Source organism: Protopterus annectens, chromosome 9.part0 (assembly GCF_019279795.1).
Source record: "Protopterus annectens isolate FY-2018-M chromosome 9.part0, PAN1.0, whole genome shotgun sequence".
Classification (NCBI taxonomy): domain Eukaryota; kingdom Metazoa; phylum Chordata; order Ceratodontiformes; family Protopteridae; genus Protopterus; species Protopterus annectens.
Genome location: NC_056743.1, coordinates 583,868,774 through 583,876,193, shown reverse-complemented (window position 1 = coordinate 583,876,193; position 7,420 = coordinate 583,868,774).

Here is a 7,420-nt window from a genome sequence, read left to right as displayed (position 1 = left end):
TGGCCAGTATTCAAAAGCCTAAGGGTGACAGGTGCAAGCCGTCTCTTGCAAAGCAATGCGGCTTGTCGAGCATGTCGTCCCAGGCTGACAGACACCGAATCCCCTTTCAATGACACCAGAAGCTTAGCCAATTGTTGAAATTGATAATTTTTTCTTTATACTGAGGTATCATTCTTGGTGAGGGCAGGTTGCTACTCAGGCTCAGGGTCATATCAGGCTAGGCTACATGATCAGAGAGCTCTTCCATGTCTCTTTTCATGTAGTCCAGGGAGGTACGTCTCAGGTCATTCACACCAACATGAACAATGATTGAGTCATATTTGTACTTGTTCTGGAGTGACCTGAGTGCTTGTGTTATGTGGTGTATTCTGGCTCCCGACAGGCAGCTAACAGTAACCTTCTGCTTGTCCAGCCTAGTGAGTGGGTCATCAGTGTGCCTGACTATAAAGTCACCTATTACTAGTGTGTTAGGTATGTTACTTTGCCTTAAGGGCTGTGATTGTGCGGCACACTGATTTTGTGTTTTATGTGTTGTCTGGTTTGTGACAGGAAGTGCAGGTTGTTTGGGTGTCTGCTTTGGAGGTCTCTGATGCTTTTGCAGGTTTTTATTTAGAGCCTCCGAGTATGATTTTGTGTATTTATGTGATTTTTTTGCCAGTGCTGTTTTAGGAGGTCTGTGTGCGGCTGGAGTTGTGGTGCAAGTGTTAACCTTCTCCTCTTGACTGTCTGTTCCAGTCTTGGGTGGAACCTTAGCTTCCAGTTTGGCTGTATAATTGCATCTCTCACATATGTTAGTGTTTTGTGGTATGAGGACAGGGTTGTCTGTGTATATGAGGCAGTTGTAACATTGCCTCAGGATACCCAGATTCACCAGCTGGACTGGAGAGTGCACCTGAAGTTGCCATTTGGTCATGCCTGAATAGTAGGGTGAGCTGCTTAGTTGCTTGGTTGGTGAGCCTTGCCCTGCTGGGCAATCAGTGTCAGGGTATATTAGTGCTTGCCATAGCTAACTATATTTTGGAGGAAGAAAGAGAAGGATCCAGGAGCCCCTGGATCTAATCTGATCTAGACCTAGAGAAGGAATCAAGCTTATAGTGCTAAGTAAAAGTATGTACAGAAGACCAAGTAGCAGTTCTAGAATACTTCTAGAATCCAACCCTTTCCAAAAGGACATAGATGAAGCCAAGGCCCTGGCAGAGTGGACATTGACCCTGCCTGGAATAGATTTGTCTTGGTGAGTATAACAAAATAAAAAAAAAGCACCAAAAGGCTGCTTTTCCAAGTTTAATTCAATTCAAAGAAGAACACACATAAAACTGTGTATTCTTCTTTCAAATTGTATTAAACTTGGAACAGCAGCCTTTTGGTGTTTTTTTTTTAATTATTCTTTGGATCCTTAGCTGTATACATAGCCATTTGGAAATAGTCTATTTTGGCACAGGTTGTCCCTTCTTCTTGACTTCAAAAGAAATGAACAATGGATCTGAAGACCTGAAAGATTCAGTTCTGTCAAGATAACACCTGAGTTGTGTGTGGATGTCCAAGGTATGGAGGACCCTTTCTCCCTCATTTTCAGGTTCAGTAAAGAAAATGGGAGATGGATGATTTGGCTTAAAGTAAACCTGAATACTACTTTATGCATAAAAGAAGGATTAGCCCTCAAAGAAACCCTGTTCCTGTGGAAAATGAGGTAGAGTTGACTCACCACAAGAGCTTGCAACTCAGGTACTCTTCTTGCAGAGGTAAGAGCAATCAGTAAAACTGTTTTCTATGATAAGAACCTCAAATCAGCCATATTAGCTAGTTCAAATTTAGTTCAAAGTACCTGTGCAACAGTAAAACTGTTTTCTAAGATAAGAACCTCAATTCAGCCATATTAGCTAGTTCAAATGGAGCAAGTTTTAGCTTCTCTAAAACAAAATTAAGATCCTAAGGAGGGGACACTAGTTTACTTGGAGGCCTCTTATGCAAAACCCCTTTCAAGAACATTTTGTCATAAGACTGCCTTGAAAAAGGAGGACCCATAAGTACACATGCTGAAATGGTGGATAAATGAATCTTGACATAGGAATAACAAAGGCCACAGGATAGTGACTCATACAAATACTGTAAAACTAGAGTACAATTAACCCTGAATGGATGCTGGTTGTGTTGTTGGCACCAACTAGAAAACCTTTTCCATTTGCCAATATATGATTTTCTAGTAGCAGTCTTCCTTGCCTCCATCAGTATCTGCTGCACATCCTCAGAAAACAGGTGCCTATAAGGAATTTAAACCCTATCATCCAGGCAGTCAATTGAAGATGATTTAAGTTGGGGTGTATCAGACACCCCTGTTCTGGTGTGAATAAATCCATTCTGTGAGGAAGCTTGTGGTAATTGCCCCTGGCAATTTTCTAAAAAAGAGAGAACCATGGTTGCCAGGGCCAGGGGGGAGTCACCACAATGATCTGATCTTTGGAGATTCCTTCTCAATTTTTAGAAGTACCCTGGATATTAGTGGAAATGGTAGAAATGCATACAGGAACATTCCTGTCCATGGAAAAGAAAAGTCATCTGCCTTCCAGGCCTTCTTACATGAAGTTTTGGAACAGAATTTTGCCAGCTGACTAAATAGAGAGGAGGCAAAGAGGTCTACTTGAGGAACTCCCCACAGATGGATCAAATCTTGGAAGACCCCGTGGGCTAGTTTCCATTCATGAAAGTCTGCCCTGGTCCTGCACATCTTGTCTGCTACACAATTTTGCTTTGATGGAATGTAGAATGCTTGTAAAGTGAGATTGTGCTGTGAAGCTATATCCCAAGTTAACATGGCTAGTTTGCAAAGGGGGTACAACTTAGTTCTGCCTTGCTTATTGATGTACCACATGACTGTGGTATTGTCTGTAACCACTTGAAGAAGTCCAGGGGATCAAAGATGGTTCAGAGAGTTGAGTGCCTTGATCAGGGCAAGCATCTTCTCGATATTTATGTGTTTGCATCTGCCCTTGTGTCCCACACTCCTTCCACTTTTATCCATCCCAAAACTGCTCCACAAGCAAAGTCTGAATCATCTGTGCTGACTCACTGCTTTGAAGCAGGAATGGAGAAGGGGAGACTTGGATTTAAGGATGTCTGTTGTCTCCACCAAAACATTTCTCTTCTGACAAATGCTAGTACTGGGACCTGAAAATATAAAGGGTGTTGATGCTGGGAACAAAGAGATTTCAGATATCACTGTATCTTTCTCGTGTGGAGTCTTGCCAGGGGTAGCATGAGAATCATAGATGACATGAGACCCAAAATTCTGAGGTATTCCTTGGCAGTGGCCGAAGTCTGAGTGGAAAACTTTGCAAATAGATCTAGATAAAGATATATTTTCCTGTGAAAGAAAAGCTTTTTGAAGTAAGGTGTTCTAGATGACATCCAAGGAACACAATCCTATGTGAGGGATTCAAGAAAGACTTTTGAATGTTCTCTTGGAATCCCAGCTTGTGCAAGAGATCTCATACCTAAGAGAAAGACTCCTGACATGTTGAAAAAGACTCTGCAAAGATATGTAAGTCATCTAAATATGGAAAATTGTGGATACCCTGTTGCTTGCAATGAGCTATAATTGGAACCAGATACCTTGTGAACATTCTTGGTGCGATGGATAGTCCAAATGGTAAGCCAGGGAACTGTGATCCAGACACACAAAACCTTAATAAATGCCTGACATCTAGATGAATATTGATGTGATGATAAGCATCTTTTAAGTCTAGTGTTACCATTAAACTTGAAAGAGGAAGGAGAGATAACAGGTTGTGAAGAGACATCATTTTGAATTTGGGCACTATCACAAACAGGTTTAGGAAAGATATATTAAGAAATGGTCTCCAAGCATTTCCTTTCTGTTTTTTTCTTTGTTTTTTTTTTTTTTTTTGCACCCAGAACATCCTTGAATAAAACCCCTTCCATCATGGAATGGAAGAATAGTTCTATCATTCCTAGGGATAGTGATGAAGAACTGGAGGAAACAAAAGAAACTGATCTGCAGGATGAGGAATGACCCATGGAAAGGAGGAACTTCCTCCCACTTTCATCTGTAACCTTGTTGAATGATTTTCAGAAACCCATTTGTTTAAAGCAATCTGTTGCCAAAGAGAAAAATGGAAATTTAGACTTTCTGGAACAGAATAGGGGCTAGGGTGGGAGGGGGTCTCAAAAGTCTCTTGAAAAGTCATTCAGACTTGTTGGACTGTCCTGGGTCTATATCATGTTGTCGAACTTTTAAAAGTACAAATGTCATATGGTCGATACCATATGATCGAACTTTACGGAGATCTCCATACAGTGTGGAATGGGAAGATTTCCCTTTTCTGCACTGTAGTGCGATCTCAGAGTTGGTATATTTAAAGAGTGGGGGGTGCAGGGGGCTTGCCCCCCCTGATTAAACCATTTAGGTAGTTTTTTTCTTTGGTCTATTTTTTTTATTACATTTTCGAACTTTTAAAAGTTTGATCATATGGTGTCGACCATATGATGTTCGAACTTTTAAAAGTTTGATTATGTAATATAGACGTGACTGTCCTTGGCTTTGGGAAGTTTGTGACTTCTTTTTGGAACCCCTTGCCATTTCTTCTTAAATGTCTGTTTACCTGAATTCTGTTGAAACTGGTTATTCTTTTTTTTTTTTTTGCCAAAATAGGATGAGAAAAAAGAAAAAACCCTTGGATAAGTTCAAAAAAGAGGGCTGAGATTCCCTGGATCAACTTGCCCCTTTTATCACACCTTTTGATCACCTCTGCAGCAAAGAGGCCAAACACTAAATCTCTATCTAAGGGAGAGTTTAAAGTCTCATTTTTAACTCATCTGGCAGGTTCTGAGAATGAAGTTAAGCAAACAGTACCAGTGGCCATAGCCGTGGAAGAAGTATCAACAGAATCACACAATCACTGTAATCAATGATCAGTGACCTGTGCAATCAAATAAACTAAGTCATTTAAAGCAGTTTTTTCTTCACAAGAAGAAACTGTAGATAAAACATTCCTCATACTTTCACAATATGTCAGAACAAACTTTAACATATAAGCCTGACAATTTAAAATTCTGAAAATCAAAGCTGCAGAAATATACACTTTTCCCCATACCTATCAATACATTTCCCCATCTTTATAAGAAAGAATAGGATTAGAATGTGGGGTCAACTAAGAATATAGCTACTGGGTCCGATTTGGGAATAGTGTGTAAAGATTTAAAAGACTGAGGAACTTTACACATCCTATCTGCCTGATAGCCAGCTGAGTATTAGGGAAATTGCAGACAGTAAGACAAAGATACTCTAAAGCAGACAGGACAAGATGAATGGGTGTAGGTTTTGGAAAATATGTCTGAAACAACTCATAGTATTTTCTGAGGAACTGAAAAACCTCAGTGTTCTCGCACTGAAAACACTGGGACATTCTAGCAATAGTCTTAGAGAAAGAAACTCCCACACAGGAAGAGTAAAAGACTGAGCTTTCCTCTGAGTCTGAATCCAAAATCTGAGGACAAACCCTGAATCTGTCCTTGCATCTTCTTGTTCAGATTCAAAATCTTGATTCTCTTCAGGAAAGTGGCATTCCTTTTTCTTTTACCAGAAACTGCAAGAAGAATCAATAGCCTAAATTAAACCCTGAGCCAGTCCATTAAACTATTGCTATCCAAAGAAATTTGAGGAGGAGTAGATACATGTTTTGTTTTTTGCTTCTTTTTGACGGGAAAAATGGGGTCAGGCAAGTTACTAATGGCAACCGCTACTTCCCCAGGGATGGGCACAGCATTCTGACATAACAGGAAAACCTTCTCTGTTCCCGCTCCCAGGACTGACAACAATGGCTCTCCCTTACCCCTGAGGGGACTCCATTGGCCACACAGGATGTAGCTAATCCCAGGCCCATAGTGGTTGTAGGTGCTACACCAGAGGGATTCAGAGTAAAAGAAAAGTGGTCTAGGGTACAACAAATGGCCACAGCAGAGTCACCCACCTGCAGCTGAGGCAAAATGCTAACCTGCTGTGGTGATAAAGGCTGTTTGCTTATTTATTTTTGTAGCTGGAAAAAGGACTGACTGGAGGATGGACAATCTGTTTCATTGTCAAGCCAAAAATGGTGCCTCTCTTCCGGGGAAGGCGAACAGTTAATGACGGTAAAACTACCAGTCCACAGGAGTTACATTTTTTGACAGAAAAAACATAGTAAAAAGCACTTTCAAACACAATGGCAACCCCACAATGGAAAATTAACCATAATTTCTCAACAGAAAATACGTTATCAGTTAGTTTACACTATAATAAAACTGACAGAAAAAAATGAGTGTTCTGTTTAAAAGTACGTTATAGTCTCAAGACAGTCCGTTAGAACACAACACTCCTAGCTTTAAAATAACTTTCATAAAGAGGAAAGTAATAAAACATCAGCAAATGGGAGAATTTCTCCCCAAAGGTAACTTATCTGCCCAGCAACGGAAAACACAAGTCAACAGCTGATCCTCAAAAGCCTCAGAGAATACCCTTCATCGGCAGTAAAGTTCTGAAGGGTTTTGCATCAAAACTTTTGTTTTAGACAGCTCATTTCCAGCTGCTTGACAGTTTGCGCGTGGAAGGTGACCTGAAACTTTGGAAGCTGGCCGACTGCTATTTCCTTGGCAGAATATAACCCATATAACTAAGGGTACTGCTGCAGTGATCAATATGAAGAACAACATTAATGATGTTTGTATTATTATTATCATTATGTCCTACATCTCTGGCTCCCAACAAAGAAGAAAAAAATTAGAAGGAATGGAAGCCAAAGCTATACTTCTTAAGCTTTTAGAGCAAGGATACTGGACAAAGCCAAAAGTAACGGTGCAAAGTCACAAAATTAGTTAAAGATTTTTGGCGTTGCTCGTATAAACTTGGATAGTATAAGAGGATTTGCATTAGTATACATTTTCTGAAGGATACGAAGTCTGAAACTCGAATGTCTGCCATTATATACTGACTTTAATCCCGAATCATTTGTCAGAACACCACAATTTTATGAAGAACAGTGAAGCAAAAATGTGGATATTCTGGGAAATTCTGGACCGTTGAGAGGCATGATAAGCAATTCTGCACACAACCATGGGTCACTTAAACACACAGCCGCACCAGATTTGCAGGTTAATTCTTGGTTCTCATGATAATTCTGTCTTGAAATTCTATTCTGGCACTCCTGAAATATGTGACTTTTAAATAAGATATAGTTTCAGTTAATGCATGGCGTTATTAATCCAGTCCCTCTCAAGTGTGCCTCATTATGAGACCTAAGAAGTCAATATTCCTCGCAGACAGTAGCTTTTGGTGCACAATACTGAATCACAGTAATTCATCACAGGGACTTTTTATAAGAGTAAAGCACGCTTTAAGCATCTTGAGAGCTAACTAATTGAAGTTTTT